This window comes from Leopardus geoffroyi, chromosome B1 (assembly GCF_018350155.1).
Source record: "Leopardus geoffroyi isolate Oge1 chromosome B1, O.geoffroyi_Oge1_pat1.0, whole genome shotgun sequence".
Classification (NCBI taxonomy): Eukaryota; Metazoa; Chordata; class Mammalia; order Carnivora; family Felidae; genus Leopardus; species Leopardus geoffroyi.
Window position 1 is genome coordinate 117,468,350 of NC_059327.1, and position 25,414 is coordinate 117,493,763.

A 25,414-nucleotide genomic window follows, 5' to 3' on the forward strand; every position below is an offset into this window, starting at 1 on the left:
CAGAGAGGTAATCTAGGCAGATGTACTTGCCTTATGTCTTGAAAATGGCAACATCTAGGAATCATGGGAGTTTAACTGAGGACACGCTGGGAAGGATTTCTCAGCACCAGGTCAGTCTCTAAGAAGTATCAAGTGGCAGAGTGGATACTTATATCCTCAGGCATCTAGAGTGAGGGCAGAGATTACAGCTACACAGGCCTTTTAGAAGATTTGTTATGCTGAATGCATAAACAAGATTCAGTGAAACTGAAAATGAATTACCTGCTAAAAGAGTTACAAAAGGAAAAAAAGAAAGACTCATTCTTTTTTTTTTTTTTTTTAACTTAACCTCCATTTTCTTTCCAACAATGCCCCTGAAATTTTAACTGACATAGTACAGGCAAAGGTATACATGAAATTCATTCTGATGTCCATCTTAAATATTTTGGAAAAAATATCAGTTGCTCACTTTTGTTTATCTATACAGATAGTCTGATAAATAACCTTTAGGTTGGGACACTCATTAGCCTGTCAGTGGCATTAAGAACAAATTGATCTTTATTAACATCAGTGTAGATGAAAAAAGTAGTTGGTATCTCCCTCTCTGTCAGTACCTCTATTTATAGTTTCAGAAAAATCATGTGAAAAATTACATAGGCCCTCCTGATATCTGCCACTGTGTACTCTGGTTCTCTGATAGTTTGGTGGAGCTAAATTATCATGAAAACTGGCTGCCTAGGTTTAGTAGGTGCTCATTTTTCTGGTCAGCAAATAACCACAAATAATCAGGTTTTTTTTGGTCCTAACAAATTGAGACAAAGTGGCCATAAGTGAGGTACAAATGGGGAGGAGAAATACTGTGACAAGTGGTTATAAATATCATGTTTCTCCATGCTTATAGCTATATTTGAATGGCTCTTTTTAAATTCAAAGACACTGAGAATATGATGAAAATCTTCTTTTTCTCCAGAAAATTTTATATATACACATACATACATATGTACATACAAACATACAAGTCAATACAAAACTTCAGGAAATTCATAGGTCATAAAATCCAACCCATGTGTCCAAAGCATAGATAATTAAGGTATTTGAAGGAATACAGAAAAATTTAGAGTTGAAGGTTAGAAGAGAGACTATTAAATTAGGAATAAATTTATATTCCTTAGAAACGAAGAACCAACTGTCCCCAGTGTCTTACCAGCAGTTCTGTCCCTTACTGCTCCTCCTGGATCATGGCCTGTTGGCTGCTGCAAAGCCCATCTCCTGCTTCCAAGGGTGGTAACTCAACAGGAGCAAGGGCGAGTAGACAATCTTGAGAGGGTCTGCTGATGATGTTGGCCAGCCTAGAAAAGACACAGAGTTTGAGTATTTTTAAGTTTGCAAAAAGGAACAAGAAGTACATCTAGTCTGAAAGCTATTATGTAAAGTTTAAAAAGTTATAGGTGTCCATAACTGGATATTGTAACAGCCAGTGGCTGTTAAAAAATTCAGGGCTGGAGGATATTTCTCAAAGCCGTGAAAACTCCCAAATGCACCATAATATAATACTAGTTATTTGTAGAGGACCTTGCAATGCCCCCCAGGATCTCTGCCTAATCAGCAATTCTCATATCTTGATCATGATAATCAATTAGTCTTGGGACCCACTGGCTTCATTACTTCATCTACTGAATCCAATGGTTCTCAGCTTTGTTTGCAATAGTATCACCTGCAGGAAAAGCTGAGGCCTCATGCGCAGACATTCTGATGTGTTGGGCTAAAATGAAGCTTTATTTCCCAGGTAATTCTAAGGGGCTGTCAGGAGTGAGAATCATCAATTTAAGGCCTTATACTTATTGAGATACAACACTAACTTAACTTATAAATAGCAAATGTTGATATAGAATATACTATATCAAGCCAATGTGCTAAATGCTATGAAAAAGGTAAAATCATTATAACATGTGGTCCCCATGCTCAGGGTTTTTATTAGTCAAAAGATTGAATACAAACTTTAATATGATCACCTAACAAGACACATGCTTTGAAAATATAACCAAGTGAGGCTTCAGTAGTCTAACATGTAGTGAAAATCTTGGATGCTACAAAAGTAGAGATGACCGTGAATTTAAATAAGGGAGAAAGTTTAATGCATGAAGAAAGTCACCTGAGTTCTAAGGGCAGGGTGAAAGAGAAAAGACAGGAACAGGGAAAGAGCATTGTTTTCAGGCAAGGACACAGCTTCAAGAAAAAGTGCAGCAAATTGAGGGAGACTAAAAAGCCCATTCTGACTGATGGCTTTCCATTAAGGAGCATTAGAAGAATATGAAGAGGCAGATTTGAGCCAGAATGTAAAGACTAGTGATAAATGGCTAAATGAGTTGGGCCATTTTCTGGAATATCTGGGAATAGTATGTGGAATAGTACTGAAAGCTGTTGAAGGCCCATGTCCCAAGGGGTCCTAGTAAATTTACTGGGCTCTTAGTAAATGCCAGACACTGTGCTTGATGTACTACATATGTTACCTCATTTAACACAAACATCTGGTGAGGTAGTTATTATTATCCCTATATTACATAATAAGAAGGGAGGACACTTGATTTTCTCACAAACCCATAGCTAGAAATAGTAAGCCAAGACTATAGACATGCTGTTTGTTTAGAAACAAGGCATCATAAAAGTTGTGTATTGACTTTTTAAAAATTGAGATATAATTCACATGCCATAAAATTAATTCTTTTAAAGTGTACAATTCTGTGGGTTTCAGTCAAAAAGTTGCCATTGTTGCCACTATCAAATTCAAGAATTATTTAATTATTTATTTTATTTAATTTTATTTATTTAAATGTCTATTTATTTTTGAGAGAGACAGACAGAGACAGAGCATGAGCAGGGGAGGGGCAGAGAGAGAGGAAGATAATCCGAAGCAGGCTCCAGGCTCTGAGCTGTCAGCATACAGCCTGATGCGGGGCTTGAACTCACAAACTGTGAGATCATGACCTCAGCTGAAGTTGGACGCTTAACCGACTGAGCCACCCAGGTACCCAAATTCAAGAACAATTTAATCACTCCCCAAATAAATCCATTACCCATTAGGAATCAGTCCTCGTTCATCCATCCTCCAGCTAATCCCCCTTCTGTTTCTGTGTATTTACTTCTTTTGGATATTTCAAATAAATAAAATCATTCAAAATGTGGGTTGTTTTATGTCTGGTTTCTTTCTTTTAGCATAATTTTTTCAAGTTGATCTATGTTTAGTGTGAATCAGTACTTCACTCCTGTTTATGGCTGAATAATATTCCACTGTTAGGAATACCACACTTTATTCATGATGGATATTTGGGTTATTTCTACTTTTTAGCTATTATAAATAATGCTGCTATGAACATTCATTTACAAGCCTTTTTATATTGTGGTCAAATATATACAACATAAAATTTAGCATTTTAACCATATTTTAAGTGTATAGTTCTGTAGCATTAAGCAGTCTTGTTGTTATGCAACCATCCATCCTTATCTAGAAATTTTTCATCTTCTCGAACTCAAACTCTCTGCCCATGAATCAAGAACTCCCCAGGGTGCCTGGGGGGGGGGGGCTCATTCAGTTAAGCATCCAATGTTTGGTTTTACCTTAGGTCATGATTTCACAGGTTGTGAGTTCAAGCCCCACATCAGGCTCTGTGCTCTGTACTGAGATTGCAGAGCCTGCTTGGGATTCTCTCCCTCTCCTTCCTTCTCTGCCCTTCCCATGCTCATGCATACTTTCTCTCTCTCTCTCTCAAAATAAATATACCAAAAAAAAACAAAAAATCAAGAACTCCCCAGTCTCCCCTCTCCCAAGCCCCTGGCAAACACAATTCTACTTTTTGTCTCTATGAATCTGATTATTCTAGGTAACTCATATAAGCAGAAGTATATTTGCCCTTTTGTGACTGGCTATTTCATTTAGCATGTCTTCAAGATTTGTCCATGTTGTAGCATGTGTCAGAATTTCTTCCCTTTTTAAAGCTGAATAGTTTCCATTATATGTATACACCACATTTTATCTACTCATCTGTAGATGGACATTTGTGTTGCTTCCACCTTTAGGCTATTGTGAATAATGTTCTTTGAACATGGGTATTCACTATTTGTAAGTTTTTGTGTGGACATACATTTTTAATTCTCTTAGAAGTGGAATTCCTAGAAATGGAATTGCTGAGTCATATGATAATTACGTATTTAACCTTCTGAGGAATTGCCAAACTTCTGCAGAGTGTCTATGCTGTTTTATGTTCCCGTCAGCAATGTATGAGGGTTCCAATTTTTCCTTATCGTCACCAACACTTGCCATTGTCTTTTTTTTTTTTAAAAAGTCATCCTAGTAAGTATGAAGTAGTAGAAGATTTAGCTTCTAAGTGATTAATACAAGATACAGACTTACTGCAGTAGTTCAGATACACTGAACAAGAGACGAGTCTGAACAAGAGGGTGGCAGAGGAAATAAAATAAAATGATCAAGCAGGGAAATATTACTGATTGGGAAAGGAGTGGATATTTACTAACATTCTAGAAATAGGGAGAAAAAGAAAGGCTCAGTTGTGGTAGTAAAGCTTTGAGTTTAGTTGCAAAGAAAAATAATGGTATTAACCAGAGATAATTCTGAAAAGAAATCTGAAATGACAAAATAAATTCTTGACATGATATGTTTGAGAACCTCTATATTCCAAATAAATAATTATCAGACAAGAGGTCAGGGTTGGAGACAATGAAATATCTTGTGTTTTTAGAAAGGATCAAAGAAGCACTGGAAAGATTAGAAGAGGGACATTGTATACGCCTAGATTCCTTAAAGCTGGGTTTACTTATGGCTCGAAAGTTAAGGAATACAGAACAGAACCATACAGTTGCCCCCCTGTTTTCTGCTTAAAATAATATAAAACTTACATAGTAAAATAATATATTCTTTATACTCGGAGCTTTACCAGAACTTTAGCTGTAAGTCCCTTGAAGTGGTATTAGATTTTTATCTATCCTTTCAGGCACTCAGGACACCAGTGCCCTCGGTTCAGAATGGTGTGAGCAGGCTTAGTGGTACCACTAAGGGTGGGCACAAGATCAAGAGTCCTAGAGAAATGAGTGTCACTACAAGCAGTAATCTGGTGGGCTGGAAACCAGCTGGCAAACTATCATGGAGAACATGAAGTTACACTTTTTTATGCCCCAAACAGCCCCCTTAAAAAAGAAACCACCCCAACAATTAGAATGTACAACCACAAGAGACCACAAATCTCTTGTCACAACACAGTTCTTCAACAGTCCATGATCCTGGCACTGTTCAGTTTGGGAAAATCTCCAATATAGAAACATTCAGAAATCAATAGAGGGATGACTCATGTGCTGGGTACCTTGACTGAAAGGAAAGTTTAATACTATTTAGGATGCTATGGTAAATATTCTCAAAGAAAATGCAAAACATTGTCAGTCAGCTTACACATTGAGTTTTCCCTCTGACCTGATATACTGAGATTATACAAAAAAATCACCCAGAAGACAAAACAGAACAAACACGAAGGCAACTGCTGAAGACAAAGGTTAAAGTAAGAGCCATAAGAGAAAAAATAATCCAAGAGGGAAAGCCTATGAGTATGTTTAAATGTTCTCATTCCCACACACATATCCACATTTTTATTTTAATGAAATAAACCTCAGGGTCAAAGTTGTAATCTTTCTGAGGATAATGTGGTTCCAAGACAGATTTTTGTTTCCTAAATTAAAGTCTATTCTGGCATTTAATCTTCATAAACCATTCACTGTGTCTTAAAAGGATAGTATCTACTCTCTACAGTATTTTCTATACTGTAGATTAAAAAAAACAATGACAATAAAAATTGCTAAGATTTATTGAATGCATTCTTAGCCATTTAATCTTCAAAATATTGTCAGCTGTGTCCTTTAGCACACACTTTGTAGGTGGTGGACGTCCAGAGCCTGTGCTCTTAGCTACCATGCTTCATAAACCTCTGACCAGGTAGAAGAGATTCAATGAAGGAAACATTTCATTTTGGTGAAAGAGAAATTATTCTGTATTTCAAACCCTAGAAGCAGACACTTTCTCTCAAAATCAAAGGAAAACTTTTCTCTGCCTATAAACATGTTACTTTACCTATAAACATGTATATATCAATACAAACTATGCATCATGTACAGAAATCACTCTTTGGGGCCTTAAATATTGTCCTTTCAATCACTGATCAAAAGTCAAGAATACTTTGATCACAAACCATGTTTATCCTGATGGATCTAGTCCTTCCTTTCCCCTTTGTGCTACCTGTCCATCCTCACTGCATGTCTCTTCAAAGCTCCCAGCAATAGGTGTTTTCTTCTGTTGTGATGCCGCCTCAGCTTCTCCCCTGCTCAAATGTGATCCTCCTCCAGGTCTAAATGGGGTCACACTGGAGTTTGCTGAAAGCAGGTTACTGACATCAGCAGGATATGCCCATAAAATGGTTTTCCTCCTCCATCTCCCCCTTACTCCCTCCCATACCCTTTCTCTGCAAGTACATGATCCCAACTGTATGGTGCCCAAAGGGAAGTGCTATTTCAGAATGTCAGCTGCTTGGCAGAAATGACTATTCTATTAATGCTTTAAAAAAAAAATCACTACAGCAGTTAAAACTCTAAGAAGAAAACTAAAGGAAGTTTTCATGCATATTTGTCTCTGTTAGGAAGTTTAGGGAGTAAAGTGGTGACTCCAAGGAAAAATTCAGTAAGCTTTTAAAGAACAAATTCCACTATGCTAAAAACAAATATGCACAAAACAAGGGTGTTTCCAATCAATAATCTTTAAAAATCTAAAACTGCCAAACAAAGCTGAACTATTAGGCAGAAGCTGTAAATTGTTTGGCACCGTATTTCCATTACACAAAGAAATTATTTTAAGAACCAACCACAGTGGGGCATCTGGGTGGCTCAAGTGGTTACATATCCACTTTTGATTTGGGCTCAGGTCATGATCTCATGGTTCGTGAGACTGAGCCCCACAATGGGCTCTGCACTGACAGTGTAGAGCCTGCTTGGGATTCCCTTTCCCTCTCTCTCTGTCCCTCTGCCATGCATGTGTGCTCTCATAAATAAATGAATAAATTAATTAATTAAAAATTTTTTTTCAACGTTTATTTATTTTTGGGACAGAGAGAGACAGAGCATGAACGGGGGAGGGGCAGAGAGAGAGGGAGACACAGAATCGGAAACAGGCTCCAGGCTCTGAGCCATCAGCCCAGAGCCTGACGCGGGGCTCGAACTCACGGACCGCGAGATCGTGACCTGGCTGAAGTCGGACGCTTAACCGACTGCGCCACCCAGGCGCCCCTAACCTAGCTATTTTTTTTTTTTTTAATTTTTTTTTTTTCAATGTTTATTTATTTTTGGGACAGAGAGAGACAGAGCATGAACGGGGTAGGGGCAGAGAGAGAGGGAGACACAGAATCGGAAACAGGCTCCAGGCTCTGAGCCATCAGCCCAGAGCCCGACGCGGGGCTCGAACTCCCGGACCGCGAGATCGTGACCTGGCTGAAGTCGGACGCCTAACCGACTGCGCCACCCAGGCGCCCCATAACCTAGCTATTTTTAAAGTGAGTTCATTCTCCTTACTCTTTAGTAAATTAGGTATATACTAACCCAGTTTTTTTTAGGACAGATGGAAAGTAAAAGAATAAAATTTTAAATCATTAATTATGATATAAATTATTCAACAGCCCAAAGAATATCTTCATGTAAAAATGCTAGAAGTCATATGGGCTATGTGAGCTAAAGTTTAAAGCCATTACATTAATAACATCAATACAAACATCAAAGGATCAATGGGAAAAAAATCTAATGCTTGATGAGATGACAAACTGTATAAATAAAATTTTATATTATATGTAAAACTGCCAACACTTGATTTATTACTATTTGTAAAAAGCAATATTGCTTCAGTTATAATACTGTCTACATTTTGCGCTCTAAAATTAAACAAGGAAATGTTATCAAGTCCTTTTTCTAATTAAAGGCAAAGAAAGGAGAATGGAAACTCCACAAATTTCTCAAAGATTCAAATTTTATTTTGTTCCTTAAAATGGAATATTACACTGAAAAGATGCAGAACATACAGGAAAACTCTGAAGCTATGCTTACCAGGACCGTTAAAAACAAATTAAGCATTTTGCAAAATTGAAGTGTCATTAAGATGATATAAAATACTTTTATCATAAGATCTTCTTAAAAACAGTTTTTTAACCATGAAATTAAGACAAATAAATGGTGATTCTCTTGCCATGGACATGAGTGGTAGCAAAAATAGTTATAGCTGGCATGATGAAACATGGGTCATAGGGCTGGAGGAGGGTTTTAGAGCACACCTACAGGCTATATATTATTATTTTAGTTACATGATTTTGGAGAGATCCAGGGAGTCATGCAAAGGGAGTCACGGTATCTTAGGGAAGAATTCTCTGGCTATTTTGGAAATATTTCGGTAACAATCAGAATAGCCACATTCATGTATACCTGCTGCCTATCAGCTCAGGCTGTTTGTATAATTCTTAAATACAGATTTTAAAAAGCATAAGCGGGGCACCTGGGTGGCTCAGTCGGTTGAGCGTCCGACTTCAGCCCAGGTCATGATCTCGCGGTTCGTGGGTTCGAGCCCCGCGTCGGGCTCTGTGCTGACAGCTCAGTGCCCGGAACCTGTTTCAGATTCTGTGTCTCCCTCTCTCTCTGACCCTCCTCTGTTCATGCTCTGTCTCTCTCTGTCTCAAAAATAAATAAACATAAAAATTTTTTTTAAATAAAAAAGCATTAAGCATTTCTTTGTTTGCACTTAAATCTACTACTTGTTGTTGAATAAAATGTTAACAATGAATTTTGGCAGTTAGCAAGCAACATCATGGGGGAAGAAATGGGAATTTAAAGATGAAAGTGTTTTTTTTTTTTTAATTTTCAAAATGAAACAAAAATTACAAAAATATTGTATGACATTATTAAAATTATTAAAAATGAAAATATGAAGTTAACTTCAAGTAATGACCAGGATGACAGAATTTAAATTTCTCCGTAAAGATCTTTAGAATAAAAAGTTGTAATCACACTTAAGACTGGAGAATCATATAAATGAATGAGAAACTCAAATAGGTACTTAAATAACAAAATTTTCACATAATAGTTTTTCACCAAATTATCATGTTCATATTAAATGGGATTTTCATATATTAAATTTCCTGGAGATAATGTTCAACTATTGCTACTTAGTATAGCTGATCTCTTAGGAATAAGCAAAATCATAAGGAAGAAATAGCAGCATAATTAAAAAAAACATTTGATACAATGTTACAGAGATGTAGGGGGTGGTCTATATAGAACTGCATATTTAGAAACTGTTTTAAATCATTTTTTATTTGCTACAGCTTCTAGGTGGAATACATACATCTAAATAGTATGAATTTATTGTTTATTGTCCTCTTGTTGAAAAGAATTAAAGTCACCTAGCAACCTCTGTGTTGTAGAAACCAAAATAGAATAGTTGGTTGTCTATTACCAATTCATCTCAAATGGAAGAGTGCAAGCAAGTAGAAAAGTACGGTTTGTGCTATGCTGTGGTGCTCTGATGCATATTTTTCATCACATAACAAGGTAAAAAACATCAAGAAATTCTCAGGGAAAAAACCTCCTATAAAAGCATATTAAGTGTTACTAAGTTGAGAGCTTACAAATCTCGACCACAAAGACAGACATATATACACACAACTCCAAAAAAATAACAAAAGACTTAACCAGAGTATATAGATCACAGTTTAGAGTAGGGGACTAATAAATAATGGAAACTTTGTTAAGGGCTTTAAAATATTCTAGGTAGAAATAGAAATAGGCATAGTAATTTATAGAAGAATAGACTTTATTTTTGAACTTACTTTTATAGAGGCAAACAAGGAATGAAAATTACAGTAGGACAGGAGGTCCTGCTTTCGTTAGCGAAAGCAACTTTAACATGGAGGAAAAATATGAGCATTTGAATTATAAAGAATGATAAGAGGATAATATCAATTAGAATGTGAAATGCTATTTGTGATAATGGAATGATAGTAAATGATAGAGCATATTTAGATTTCAGAAAGGTTTTTTTTTTTTTTTGAGTGTCATTCCAGAGTGCAGGAAATAAGCTCTACAATAAACATAACTTAGCTCCCTAGTAAAACAAAGAAACTATATATTTTAAAAGGAAAGAGCTCAATAATTATAGAACACATAGTTTATATATGTGAATATATAAGAGCAGAAAAGAGGAGTATGTAAGAATTTGTATTTTCCTCTATGTATTAATGACTGTGGTTTCGGAATGTGGGGCAACAATTCTAGATAGTGAAAGAAAAGTCACCATTTTTAAATCATCATCAAGCAAAGTGGAATTTGGGGAAAAGGAAGCCACTGACTCTGCCTTCAGAGAAGAATGTCTGGGAAAAGTCCTTTGTGCCAAGTTGACACTGGCTCATAGACCATGGAAATCAATATTGAATGTCTTGATTCTTCATTGGTTCTAAGCAGATGAGAAGGTACATGAAAATTGGAACATCTAACTCCTATACTTGGTGATATGAAAATGTCATTCCTAAGAAGGGTCAATTGTCAACTGACCAGAAAGGCAAACCTACTCTAACCTCCAAGAATGAACCAATAAAGACGGGAAGGAAAACAAATAAATAACCACCAGTATATGCATGTTATTTCAGCTCATTTGGCCATTAAAAGCTAGATACACTGCATGCAAAAAACCTCTTACCTTTTGAGAAAGATGAGTAATACTGAAGAACTTAATAGTGGGATAAATTTAATCAGGTCTCACTAGGAATGCAGCTGCTTTACAGAACCTTACTGCAGACAGTCTTATAGTGGGATGTCAATCTTCTCTCCAGCAAGTGCCAATGAAATGACTTAACACTCCAGGTTTATGCCAGGTCAGTGTACACAGGTCATGTCCAGAGCCATGAATGAAGTCATGCTTTATCAGAAAGCAGGTCAGAGGTGACATAAATCACGTCGGTGTAACAGCTGACTAAAAATAAGTTTCTATGATAAGCAGTCATTTCCTAAATGAAGAAGATATATCCCCTCTGTTTTTGAGGAGTGACGGGAGGGGGATCCTCACATAAAACCAAATAAGTCTTTTTCATCTTCAACACTCTGAGAAAAGGCATGGGGTCTGTAGGTACATGAATTTGGCTGGTAGTCTTTGCTGTACCATGGGCACCAAATGAAGCCACTTGAATTATGCCTATCAGCTGCCTCTGGACATCCCCTGCCTCCTCTTCCACTTGCCTTTTTACGAAGGACTAATGCTACTTGTTTATTGTAAGTATGGTTGTAGGTCAGTTGAGAAGGAGATGAAGTCATTTTTCCTCAACTTCAGGTTGGAAAACTGACTGACTTGAATCGAAACATTACAGCTACCCATAATAAAGAGAAGACATACTTGTGTTGCCTAATTTATTTCCCTTTTATCCATTTGGAGGTTTTTTTTTTTTCAGGTTGCTTTGTGTTTTTAACTAATAAACTTTATTTTTTTAGAGAAAATTCAGGTTCACTCTAAAACTTAGCAGAAAGTACATAGCTACACACATGCACACTCTCCCTGTCAACATCCCTCATCAGAGTTGCACATTTATTATAACTGATGAACCTACACTGATACATCATTATCACCCAAAGTCCATAGTTTACATCAGGGCTCACTCTTGGCATTGTATGTTCTGTGAGTTTTGACAGATGTATCCACCACTGTAGTATATTACAGAGTAGTTTCTCTATACTAAAAATTCTCTATACCATGCTTATTCATCCCTTCTTACCCCCTAATCTGTGAAAAACACTGATCTTTTTGCTATCTACATAATTTTGCCTTTTTCAGAGTGTCCTACAACTGGTCTCAGACAGAATGGCTTATTTAATATGCATTTGAGTTTCTTCCATGTTTCTTTATGGTTTGATAGCATTTTTTTGTTTGTTTTAGTGCTGAATAATATTCCATTGTCTGACTACCAAAGTTTATTTATTCATTCACTCACTGAAAGATAGTTCTGGCAATTATGAAGAAAGCCGCTATCAACACCATGTGCAGGTTTCTGTGTGGACATAACTTTTTAACTCCTTTGGGTAAATATCAAGGAGTACAATTGCTGGATTGTATGGTAAGAACAAGTTCAATTTGGTGAGAAACTACCAAACTTTCTTCCAAAGTGGCTGTACCATTTTGCATGCCCAAAAAGCAAGGAAGGCTTTTTGTCACTCTACATCCTTCCCAGCATTTGGTGTGTCAGGTATGTAATAGAATATCATTGTTGTTTTAATTTGCAATTCCTTAATGACACATGATGTTGAATATTTTTCACATGCTTACTTGCATCTGTATATCTCTTTTGGTGAGGTATCTGTTCAGGTCTTTGCCCATTTTAAAAATTATGTTGCTCATTTTTTTAAAGTGTTGAGAATTTGAGGTATACTTTGTGTATTTTGGATAACAGTCCTTTATCCGATGAGCCTTTTATACATAGTTTCTCCCAGTCTGTGACTTGTATTCTCACTCTCTTGACATTGACGTTAGCAGGGCAGAATTTTTTTAACTTTAAAGAAGTTCAGCTTAAAAATTATTACTTTCATGAATCATGTCTTTGGTGTTGTAGGTAAAAAGTCATCGACATATCTAAGCTCATCTAGGTTTTCTCCTATGTTATATCTAGGAGTTTTATAGTTTTGCATTTTACATTTAGGTCTGTGATCCATTTTGAGTTAATTTTTGTGAAAAGTGTAAGGTTTGTGTCTACATCCATGTTGTTGCATGTGGATGTCCAGTTGTTTCCATACCATTTTCTGAAAAGATTATCTTTATTGTACAGCCTTTACTTAGCCTTGTAAAAGATGAGTTGACTGTATTTATGTGGATCTATTTCTGGGCTCCTGTTCTGTTCTACTGATCTATTTTTTGATCCTTTGACTGATACCAGCCTGTATTGATTGTTGCAGCTTTATAGTAAGATTTGAAGTTGAGTTGTGTTGGTCCTCCAACTTTATTCTTCTCCTTCAATATTGTGTCTGAATATTGAATTTTCTGCCTCTCCATATAAACTTTATAATCCATTTGTTGATATTCACAAATATTGGGATTTTGATTGAAATTGTGTTGTATCTATAGATCAGGTTGGGAAGAACTGAAAACTTGACAATATCGAGTCCTCCTATCCACAAACATGGACTTTCTCTCCATTCATTTCTTTTTTAGGTATCTTTCATCAGAATGCTGTAGTCTTCCTCCTACAGATGTTGTACCTATTTTGTTAAATTTGTACCTAAGCACCTCATTTGGGGGGATACTAATGTAAACGGTAATGTGATTTCAACTTCAAGCTCCACTTGCTCATTGTCGATATATAGGAAAAGTGATTGACTTCTGTATATTAACCTTGTACTCTGCGACCTTGCTGTAATTGCTTATTAGTTGCAGGACATTTTTTTGTTGATTATTTCAGGTTTTCTACATAGAAGATCATGTCATCTGAGAACAGTTTTATTTCTTCTTTTTCAATTTATATACCTTTTATTTCCTTCTCTTGGCTTACTGCATTAACTAGGACTTCCATTATTATGTTGAAAAGCAGTCGTAAGAGGGGACATCCTTGCCTTGTTCCTGATCTTGGGAAAATTTTGTTTCTTACCATTAACTGTGATGTTAGCTGTAGGCTTTTTGTAGATGTTCTTCATCATGCTGAGGAAGTTTCCCTTTAGTCTTAGTCTGCTGAGACGTTTTATCATGAATAGGTTTTGGATTCTGTGAAATGCTCTTTTTTTATATCCATGGATACGATGATATAGTTTTTCTTCTTCTAATCTGTTCATGTAATCAATTCATTAATTGACTTTTGCACCTTGGACCAACCTTGCACACCTGACATAAATCTAACTTGGTCATAGTGTATGATTCTTTTTGTATATTGTGAGATTTAATAATTTTGTTAAGGATTTTTGTATCTGTGTTCATGAGAGATACTGTTCTGTAGTTTTCTTTTCTGTAGTTTTCTTTCTATGTCTTTGTCTAGTTTTGTATGAGGGTAATGTTGGCCTCAGAATGAGTTAGGAACTATTCCTTCTGCTTCAGTTCTGTGAAAGACATTATAGACAATTGGTATAATTTCTTCCTTAAGTGTTTGACAGAGTTCACCAGTGAACCAATATGGGTCTGATGCTTTCTTTTTTGGAAGGTTATAAATTATAGATTCAATTTCTTTAGTAGATATAGTTCTATTTAGATTTGCTAATTCTTCTTGTGTGAGTTTTGGCAGACTGTGCCTTTGAAAAATTCGTCCTTTTAATCTAATTTACCAAATTTGTGCACATATAGTGGTTCTTTTATTAACCTTTTAATGTCCATGGGATCTGTAGTGCTGTCCTCTCTTTTATTTCTAATATTAGTCATTTGTGACTTTTTATCTTAGTTAACTGGCTAGAGGCTCATCTATTTTATTGAAATTTTCAAAGAACCACCTTTAGTTTTGTTGGGTTTTCTCTATTATTTTCATTTTCATTGATTTCTCTTCTAATTTTTTATTTTTCTGCTTATTTTGGATTTAATTTGCTTTTTTTCTAGTCTCCTAAAATTGAAGCTTAGATTATTGATTTTAGATCTTCTTTTCTAATATATGCATTCAATGCTATAAATTTCCCTATAAGCCCTATTTTCACTGCATCACACAAACTTTGATAACTTTTATTTTCATTTTCATTTAGTTCAAACATTTTTCAGATTTATAATAACTTCTTTGCACCTTTTTTTTTTTTTAAACAATGTGGTCTGAGGTCCTCAGTGAAATTCTCTGACAGCAAGAAATCACAAAAAATGAAGCAAGCAGACAGTAAAACCATAAGTAGCACTGGAACTGCATGACAAATCAATGTCAACTAGAGTAGTTCACAATATTTTTATAGATCTTGTGATTCCTTCCTTGATCCATGTGCTATTTATAAGTATGTTGTTAAATCTCCAAATATTTGGGATTTTCCAATGATCTTCCTATTATTGATTTCTGGCTTAATTCCCTTGTGGTCTGTGAGCAGGCATTGCATAATTTCTATTCTTTTAACCTTGTTAAGGTATGTTTGATGGCCCAAAATATGGTCTGTGTTGGTTAAATGTTCCATGAGAACTTGAAAAGAATATGTAATCTGCTGCTGTTGGATGAAGTAGTCTATAGATGTCAATTATATCCAGTTGATTGATGGTGCTATTGAGCTCAACTATATTCTTACTGATTTTCTGCCTGCTGGATCAGTCCACTTCTGACACAGGAGCATTAAAGTCTCCAATTATGATAGGGGATTCATCTATTTTTCCTTGCAGCTCTATCAGTTTTTGCCTCAGGTATTTTGACACTGTTGTTAGATGCACGCACATTAAGGACTGTTATGTCTTCTTGGAGTGTTGACTTCTTTAACATTAAGCAATGTCTTTTTTATGTCTGATAGTTTTCTTTACTCTTAAATCTGCTCTGTTTGAAATTAAAGCAGCTACCCCAGCTTTTCTTTTAATTAGTGTTAACATGCTATATATTTCTGCATCTCTTCACTTTTAACCTGCATCTATCTTTATACTTAATGGAAGCATCTTTTATTTTTTTTTTTTCAACGTTTTTTTTTTTTATTTTTTTTTTATTTTTTTGGGACAGAGAGAGACACAGCATGAACGGGGGAGGGGCAGAGAGAGAGGGAGACACAGAATCGGAAACAGGCTCCAGGCTCTGAGCCATCAGCCCAGAGCCCGACGTGGGGCTCGAACTCACGGACCGCGAGATCGTGACCTGGCTGAAGTCGGACGCTTAACCGACTGCGCCACCCAGGCGCCCCTGGAAGCATCTTTTAGATAATATGTAGTTGGGTCTTGTTTTCTTGATCCACTCTGATTATCTTTTAATTGGTGAATTTAGGCCATTGATACTTAAGGTGATTATTGATATAGTTGATTAATATCTGCCATATTTACTACTGTTTTCTAATTATTGCCTTTTGTCTGTTCCTATTTTTGTCTTCCACACTCTTTTTCTCTTTTATGTTTTTAATCGAGCTTTTTTTTAATGTTCATTTATTAATTTTTGAGAGAGAGAAAGAGAGAGCAGGGGAGGGGCAGAGAGAGAGAGAGAGAGAGAGAGAGAGAGAGAGAATCCCAAGCAGGTTCTACGCTAACAGTGGGAGCTCGAACTCACAAACTGTGAGATCATGACCTGAGCCAAAACCAGGAGTCAGATGCTTAACTGACCACCAATGTACCCCTAATTGAGCTTTTTATAGGTTTCCTTTTTTTCCTCTTTCTTAGCATAGTAGTTTTACTTCTTTTTAAACTGTCTTTAGTGATTGCCTTAGAGTTTGCAATATATGTTTACAACTAGTTCAAGTTCACTTTCAAATAATACTATACCACTTCCTGGGTAATGCAAGTACCTTATAATAACAAAATATTCTTAATTTCTCCTCTTGTTTCTGTATCATTTCTGTCATTTATTTCACTTATACACTTAGTAAATTGTTATTATTTTGAATGAACTGTTATATGTTAGAATTAACAAATGAAACAGAAAAGGTTTTATTTTACCTTCAGTTATTTATTCTTTAATGTTCTTCCTTTCTTTATGTTGACCCTAGTTTCTGATCTATGTCATTTTCTTTCTCCCTGAAGAATTTTTAAAAACATTTCTTGCAAGGAAATCTACTGTCAATGAATTCCCTCAATTTTTGTTTGTCTGAGAAAACTATTTCTCCTTCACTTTTGCAAGATAATTTCAGAGGGTACAGAATTCTAGGTTGGTGGGTTTTTTTCTCTCAACACTTTAAATGTCTCCCTCTACTCTCCTCTTGCTTGTATGGTGTCCCAGGAGAGGTCAGATTTAATTCTTATCTTTGCTCCTCTATAGGTGGAGGTGTAGTTCTCTTCTGGCTTATTCAAGAATTTTTCTTTATCTTTGATTTCAGAAGTTTGAATATGATATGCCTACATGTAGTGTTTTGCTTTTTTGTTTTTATTTGTATTTATTTTTTTGGTATTTATCCAACTTGGGTGTTCTCTGAGCTCCCTGGATCTGTGGTTTGGTGTCTGACATTAACTTGGGAAAATTCTCAATCATTACTGCTTCAAATATTGCTTCTGTTCGTTTCTCTCTTCTTCTTCTTCTTCTCATATTCTCATTATGTCTGTATCACATCTTTTGTAATTGTCCCACAGTTCTTGGATAGTGTTTTTCCCCTGCACTTTTTCTCTTTACTTGTCAGTTTTAGAAGTTTCCAGTCAGAGTCTCAAACTCAGAGATTACTTCCTCAGTCATATCCAGTCTACTAATGAGTATATCAAGGTATTTTTCATTTCTATGTTTTTGATTTCTAACATTTTTTTCTTTCTTAAAATTTCTATCTCTCTGCTTACATTATCCATATGTTCTTGCATGATGTCTACTTTTTTCATTAAAGCCCTTCATACATTAACCACAGTTTTTAAAAATTCCTGGTGTGATAGTTCCAACATTTGTGCCATATTTGATTCTGAATCTAATACATGTTCAGTCTCTTTGAACTGTTTGAACATAGAAGGTTAGAGGGAGCTAAAGTTGGGAACTGCCCTTCTCCCAGGTATTTTGGGCTCTGGTAAAATAGTTTCTTTTGAAAGCAGGCCTTATTAAGAAGAACAGAATGTTCTGGCATATTTCAAAATGGTTCATCTCTCCCCCTACTGAAGTACAAGGGGACTTTCCTCTGATATTTACTGAGGGTACCTGGTAGATCACCTGGAGGTGGAACTCATGAAAGGCAGGGGGAATCCCCATCCCTGTGTCCCCCTGGGTTTTTTACTCTATGACATCCACACTGAGCCTCCAGCAATTTGTTTTACAGTTCAGGTTTCTCTACCCTGGCACTGGTTCCTTTGGATGTTTCTACTTCTGTGGGTTTCTGCTCTGATAAGTTATGGTTCTCTATATTTGCCTGTCTCTCCACTTTTGGGGGCAGTGGTTTGCCCTCTGATGTCACTTCTCTGACAGAACTAAGAAGAGTTGTTGATTTTTTCAATTTGTTCAGTGTTTCACTTGTTGGGATGATAAGCTCCTTACATGTTAAAGTGGAAATTGGAAACATCAGGGTTTTTTTTAAATATGTTTTTTAACTTTTTAACCATATGTAATCCTAGTAATATATCAACTCTTTTTTTTTTCTAAATATGTATTAGGAAATACTAGTGACTATAAATTCTGTGTGTATGGTGAGACATTTCTCAAAAAGGGCTCTTACAATGTACAAATCATCTGTAAGAAGAAAGCAGTGGTAAAATGTCTTTTAAGGCCTATCAAATAAGGTGTAGGGTTACCATAGCTATGTACATAAATTTGCTTTTTTCTCTCTTTGATATCTCTAAAATTTGATTTATGTATCTACTGTAGTGATAGAACAAACTGAAGTTCTAGGTAAAAATGGAATTAGCACATTAAACTCATGGTTATTATAATTTTGTCAATGTGTATGTTGACAAAGAGATCTATGGTCCTTTGAAGTCACTGCTACCTACTATTAAGAAACTACACTAAACTGACCCTGAAACAATGTGGGGGTTGTGGTGCTGACTCTCTTCACAGTCAAAAATCTATGTATAACTTTTGACTTCTCAAAACTTAACTATTAATAGCCTACTACTGACCAGAAGCCTTGCCGATAACATAAGCAGTCAACACATACTTTGTATATGTATTCTATGTTGTATTCTTACAATAAAGTAAGCTAGAGAAAATATTAATAAGAAAATCATACGGAGGAGAAAATACATTTCCATTGTATTTATTAAAAAAAAAAAAAAATCTGTGTATAAGTGGACCCAAGCAGTTCAAACCTGTGTTGTTCAAGGGTCAACTGGACAATTTTTACAGGCATGAGTAAAATGTTTTATATCTCCATGTATATACATCTACTGTCAGTCAATACTTCATTAAACTGAAGTCCTGAAAAAGTCTCAAGATTTTTCATAATCAGTATTAATCTGTTAAATTATAATCCTATTTATACACCAGCTTGTTTGAGGAATTATCCTAATGATAGTAGCCTGACTTCAAAGATATTTTAATTTATGTAGTATTAGTATCTTAATAAATGGACCTTTGCATTCACTGAGAAATAGAGAAAATAGATCAGCAAATTTCTTTGGATTTCCTAGACTCATCAACTTTGTATTCTCCTAGCAAATCTGTCATTTTCAAAACTAGACTTTACTTCCTTTACTTACTAAAATGACTCATTATCTCATTTTTCAATAAACTTGATATTTTCTTAAAAAATTAATCCAGGAAGTTATCACTTTAGTATACTATATACAGTATGTAGCAATTTTATGTAAATTTTCCTTTAAGGATTAAAGATAGGTAAAGTTTTTATCCTTTGGTTTGGCATGCAGGAGTGAACATCCTCTTAAAAAACAAAATCTATATACTTAAGAGGTCTGAGAAGCAGAATTCTTTTTCCTATCTATTCTCTGAAGGGATATTTAAGGTTTGGTTAAAGGAAATAAGACCAAAGTAATTTTGCTCTCTACTCTGTCAGAAAAGTATTATCATTGCATAACAAGATAGTAGTAGCATAGTCAACTTAGAAAAAACTGTTAATTGCTTCTATCAGTTTCATTCCCAAAAATGTATCATCTGCTAGAACACTTCTGATGAATACTCTTTCCCTCACGTAAAGATTTTTTTTTATTTTAAATTGGACAAAGAGCTAATCAGTTTCACATCTTAGGTCCACAAATATTCTCACATTATGAGAAACACTGCTGAAAGTAAAAAGACTATCTGTAAGACACCCTGAATTCAACCTTAAGAGTTTTGAAATGTTTCTCCTAAACATACAGGCATTTGAATGTAATATTATTTTTTTCTTTGAAAGGAAAAAATAATGTGGTCATTTACAAAATGCAATAAAACAAATTAACCTCAGCTATATGCCTCAAGTAGTCACATATAATACATATCTGCTATGCTGAATTTTAAGTTCAGTGAAATTTCAAAAAATGTTGTCCAAGTCCTTCATTTGTTAAATGAGGAAACTGTAAACTTCCTGCCCAGCATCACATGAAAGGTCAAAGCCTCATTTAAAGTCAACAATGCCTTTTTGCAATACAAAATATGCACTAATTTTTTGGCCTCTGAGAAATGCATACTATGGACATATGAAGGAGATGACAAGCCTTGAAAGAAGGTTAGAAAACAGACTTCCCAAACAGGTAAAGGCAAGAATATGAAAATGAATAATGCAATCTGAAAAAGTCTGGTCTATTTCTATAGGTCTGTCCACAAGTATGAACACTGCCTTACCTATTCCAACATCTCAGGTATCACATTATACTTTTCACTATTAGAGATAGGTATAATACTGGCAGCATGAACCAACATCCTTTATCAAAAAGCAGCTGTAGCTCAAGAGCTGAACCTTGCTCTCACTCCAGAATTTAAATATTACAGAAGATGACTCAGTAAGTTATACTGTTTAAGACTTTTTGGACCTCTGGGTTTTGTTTTGTTTCTTTCATTTTCTTGCAATTTTTAAAGAATAGAAGATCAATAAGGGATTATTGGTTCCCGCTACCTGGTTATATATTATTATGTCAAAAACTCACTAATCAATTCTCTGATTTCAGAAAGTCCTCTACACTTGGAAGAAAAGTAAAGAAGGAGCTACTCTACCTATTTGTACTTAATTTCACTAGTATTGAGTAGAATATTCCTCACTCTAGGTTTCTTATGCTACTAAGTCTTTGGAATGACAATTCTCTGGAAGTATTGGTCTGCATTCAACAAATATAGACTGTAGCTTATAATGTTCCTGGCATTATGCTAGACAGTGGAGATAACATTTTGAACAATACAGAAGTAGAATGCCATCACAGAGCTTACAAATCAAACTCAAATTCCGTAGGATTTTGAAACTTTAATAATAAATATAATAATAGTGGCAAGAAAATGCACTCAAAATATTACGGATTTATTTTAGCCATATTTAAAGTGAATAAAGAAGGTATTTCAAAACCAGTGGAAAACATGCATATGAAGAATCATCTACCTGTAACTATTTTTCACTATGAAACAAATGCCAAGTTCTCTCGAACCCAGAACTAAAGAACTAATTGAATATTATCTCATCATGATAGGAGATACTGAGAGATCTTGGAAACAGTGCTATGTCTTGTAGCCCAGAAGGGAGTTGGTAGCCACACAACTGAAAGAAAGGAAGCAGAGGGAAGAACACAGGCAGTACTCATCTTTCAGGCGGCTTGAGCTCCAAAGTCTATTTATAAATCAGTTGTTTAAAACGTAAAGTAGTTTTGCAAATCATGCTTATAGTTTGAACTGGTCACAAGAGTCTCTTAAACACACAATGTAACTGAATACTATTCAATTGCAGTAACATCAGAAAGTACAGTTGCCAACATACATGGTATTGTAGCTACAAATATTTCCTTGGTTCCAGAGCTCCTGGGATAATGTCTGAGCTATGGCACATGGACCCCAAAGCCTCATTTCACCTATCTGTGCTCAGTGGATATTTTATCTATCTTTATTTTCTGATGGGAAGAATAAGGAAAGAAAATACAACACTGGTAGCCTTATGAGAAAAGCAGTAAAAATAAATTTATATCATTACCATTGTTTTTCACTATTTTTATTCACTCATACATTCACCAAATACTGGCTGAGTGCCTACCACTGCCAGCCATGGCTCTGTATGCTGGAGCTATATGTCAGTGATCCAAAAAATGCCTCTGTTTTCATAAAACTCACATCTACTAGAAGAAGCAAACAAGAAACAATTTTCTTTTAAAGCAGGAAAACACATACTCTGCAAAGTGATGACAATCTTAAGAAAGAAAACAAGGCAAGGCAAGAATGCCAGTTCCATTAGACAAAATGATTAGGGAATGTGTCCCTGAAAAAGTAATGCTTAAGGAGAGATTAGAAAGAAGGGAAAGAAGCAGTACATGTGGATATCTGAAGGAAGGGTGTTCCACGAAGAAGGAACAGCAAGAGCAAACACCTGCAGGAAAGAGGATGCCCATCTTGTTGCCAGGACAGCAAGAAAGCCATGAAGGTTTGAACAAGAGACAAGAATGACCGTTTACTGAAATGTGAACAGTGCCTGGATTACCCGACACCTTGTAGGCCATGGAAAGACTTTGGCTTTTATTTTGAAATAAATAGGGATCCACTAATGGTTTTAAGCAGAGAGGCAAGGGCTGACTCAATTTTTAAATCATCACTTGAATTTCTGGGTTTGGGTAAAATACCATGGTGAGGTGAGGAGGGAGCAAATGCAGAAGTAGAGAGACCCGTTATGAGGATATTAGGGAAAAATATTCAAAGACATCATGATGGTTTCAGTGTGTGGAAATGATGGGACGTAGGTTTGGGATGTATTTCAAAGGTAGAGTTAAGAGATTTTGTTTAGGAATTGGGTATTTCTTGTCTGTTTTTTCTAGTGTTCCCTTCTTTCCCTCAAGTTAGGGAAGTGGGGCTCTAAAAAGATTATGTTTTATGGATTTTGCATTTATCTTCAAAGTTTGCTGAGCAGTGCAAAAATGGTGAAATTTAAATTTCATCTCCTCTTCTTAGTTTCTGGTATCTGTTACAAGCAGCAAAATAGGTAGAAGATATGAAGATGAGCAAAGTATCTTCAAATATCTAGGAATTAGATAATCAAAATTAGATCTGCACATGATGAACCACCACTGTTAGGACTAATAAGCACATTCATTGACTCTATCTAGGTATTATAATACTGCAGCATGATAGGGGAATATGAGGGCTTAGTAAACAATCATACACACCAAGTTTGGAAAATTGGTCAGTAATGGACTCTAGCTCTATTATTACTTTTTTAAGGAGTATAAAGTACCAATGAAACTATGAACATATGTATATGTTTTCTATGTACACATTATACATATAGTACACACACACATTTTTTAATGTTTGTTGCATTCTTAGAGTTAAGATAAAATTTAATTCTTTGTTGCTCTAATTTTTTTTTCACAAAATTTCACCAATTCCTTAGGATTTGAGCTGCAAAACAGCCTTCATTAGAAAGAATCAATCAGAGGATATAAGAATTTGGGGAAATTAAAATTTCTTTTTCTTTTTTTTTTTTTTTTTTGAGAGAGAGAGAGACAGAGATGTGCAAGTGGGGAGGGGCAGAGGGAGAAGGAGAGAGAGAATCTTAAGCAGGCTCCACACCCAGCACGGAGCCCAACACAAGCTTGATCTCAGGGCAGTGAGATGGTGACCTGAGACCAAATCAAGAGTCAGACCCTTAACTGACTGAGCCACCCAGGTGCCCCTAAAATTTAATTCTTAACATTTAAAAAAGATCAAAAGCATTGTGAAAATATGAGAAGAGTTTAATAAGCAAGAAAAATAAATTGAGGGGGTGAACAGTTAACTCATGTACAGTTAACATGAGTTCCATAAAGAGAGAAGAAAAAATAGAGGGGAAAAAATAATCAAAGCTAAACAGATGAAAAGTTCCTAAAATGGAATAAAGGCACTTGTTTCTGGATTGTACAGCATCATTTAGTGCTGAGTAGGATGCATTTTAAAAGAACTATGCCTAGACAGATCTGGACTTAGATTTTCCTGTGAGTTCTTAATTTTCTGGGTGGAATTTCAGAGCTGACAAGGTAAAGATCCTAATTACCATTTGAATAAAAAAAACTTACTTTAAAAAAATGAAATCAAATTTTTATCAGACACCTATCTCATAAACAACCCTAGATAAAAGTCTCCCAAGTTTTGAGGGGGATCATATACACAATAATTTATCAATTAACTCTGCAGAAAAATTAAGGAATTTTGGATATGCAATGAATCAATTTGCTTCCTATCCACCATCTCTCGAAAACAAAACAAGAATAAAATCTTGGGGATGTATGCAAGGAGAAAAAAAAAAAAAAGAATCAAATATCTAGAAAGACAAAGGAGTGAAGTAATAAAATAGACCTCACCAGGAAAATAATGAAAAGAAACTCTAATTCAGAAAAGAAGAACCAGAGGGGCGCCTGGGTGGCTCAGTCGGTTGAGTGTCCAACTTCGGCTAAGGTCATGATCCCGTGGTCTGTGAGTTTGAGCCATGCGTTGGGCTCTGTACTGACAGCTCAGAGCCTGGAGCCTGCTTTGGATTCTGTGTCTCCCTCTCTCTCTGCCCCTCCCCCGCTCATGCTCTGTCTCTCTCTCTCTCTCTCTCTCTCAAAAATAAATAAACATTAAAAAAAAGTTAAAAAAAAAAAAAGCAGGGAGCATAGAGAAGAATGACTTTAAGAAGAAGGTATATTTCATTCACCAAGTGATATAACTAAGAAATTGGAAAAATCATTTTGATATGATGAAAGCATAAAATTCTTCTATCAAGAATAGCACAGAGGAGATTAGAATTTTCAAGAAAAATTTAAAGCTCACAGAAAAATATAAGTCCAAATGTGAAAGAAACTAAAATATGGCACAGTTTTGAGGAAATAAAGGAATTTAAGAAAATGGAATCTATTTTATCTTGATGCTTAAAATATTATCTTTGGAACATACTAAGTTTTAATGCTATGGGATCATTTTTTCCTTCTCTGAATATGCAACTGTACCACTTGGTATTATTATACTGAATTCTATTTTTTATAATCATAACATTGTAAATGCTGTATTGTTTTTTTCAATTAGCATTGAGCAACAAAACAAGCAGAGGAGAAACAGCTATAGATGAAGAACAGAGTGCAAAGATTACAAACTTAGCGATATAGAATGGTATAGAACATAAAAGTTGGCACAAGGCAAGGAAGGAAAAGTAGATGGAAATGTGAAATACTCATGTTCATATCTTGCATAGTGGGGAATCAGAAGCTGTGGCCTAATGTTGATAGTTTTGAAAATTAAGTGTATTATTGTAGGAGAAATTAATAAAGACATATTTATGATTGTATTGTTTTTGTTACCATGTATCTGTATTTTTTGAAAACTCACTGCAGAAACTAACCAAACATCTCCTTTCTTGTGTTTCCTATTTCTCAGAAATGATAGTTCAGACAGGGATGGTACTCAAGAATATTTCCAACCTACACAAGGCAACCTGTCTATCTATATATACTGAGGGTCTGCTATGCACTTGGTTGCATGTTAATTATTGAAGGGGATTCAATGGACATACAAGATAGGATCCTGGCTCTCAAGGAAACTTCTATCATGATGAAAGGAGGCAATTGCTGACACATAAATAGCTGATATATTTTAAACTGTTTAGTAATTGGGAGACACTCCAAAACATCTTTCACATGGGCCCCAAATCCCATGACACCACCATGTAAGGAATCTTCATTCTTACGGGAAGCCCCTGGGATTAG

General features: G+C 35.4%; 1 protein-coding gene across 2 annotated transcripts in view; it reads right to left on the reverse strand.

The window, feature by feature from the left end:
• TET2 (tet methylcytosine dioxygenase 2) overlaps positions 1 to 25,414 on the reverse strand; it is a 135,069-nt gene that overhangs the window by 94,103 nt on the left and 15,552 nt on the right. For both annotated transcript variants that reach the window (XM_045471351.1, XM_045471357.1), the window contains exon 2: positions 1,184 to 1,328. The gene's annotated coding sequence lies outside the window, so the exon portion shown is untranslated. The remainder of the gene's footprint in view (positions 1 to 1,183; positions 1,329 to 25,414) is intronic.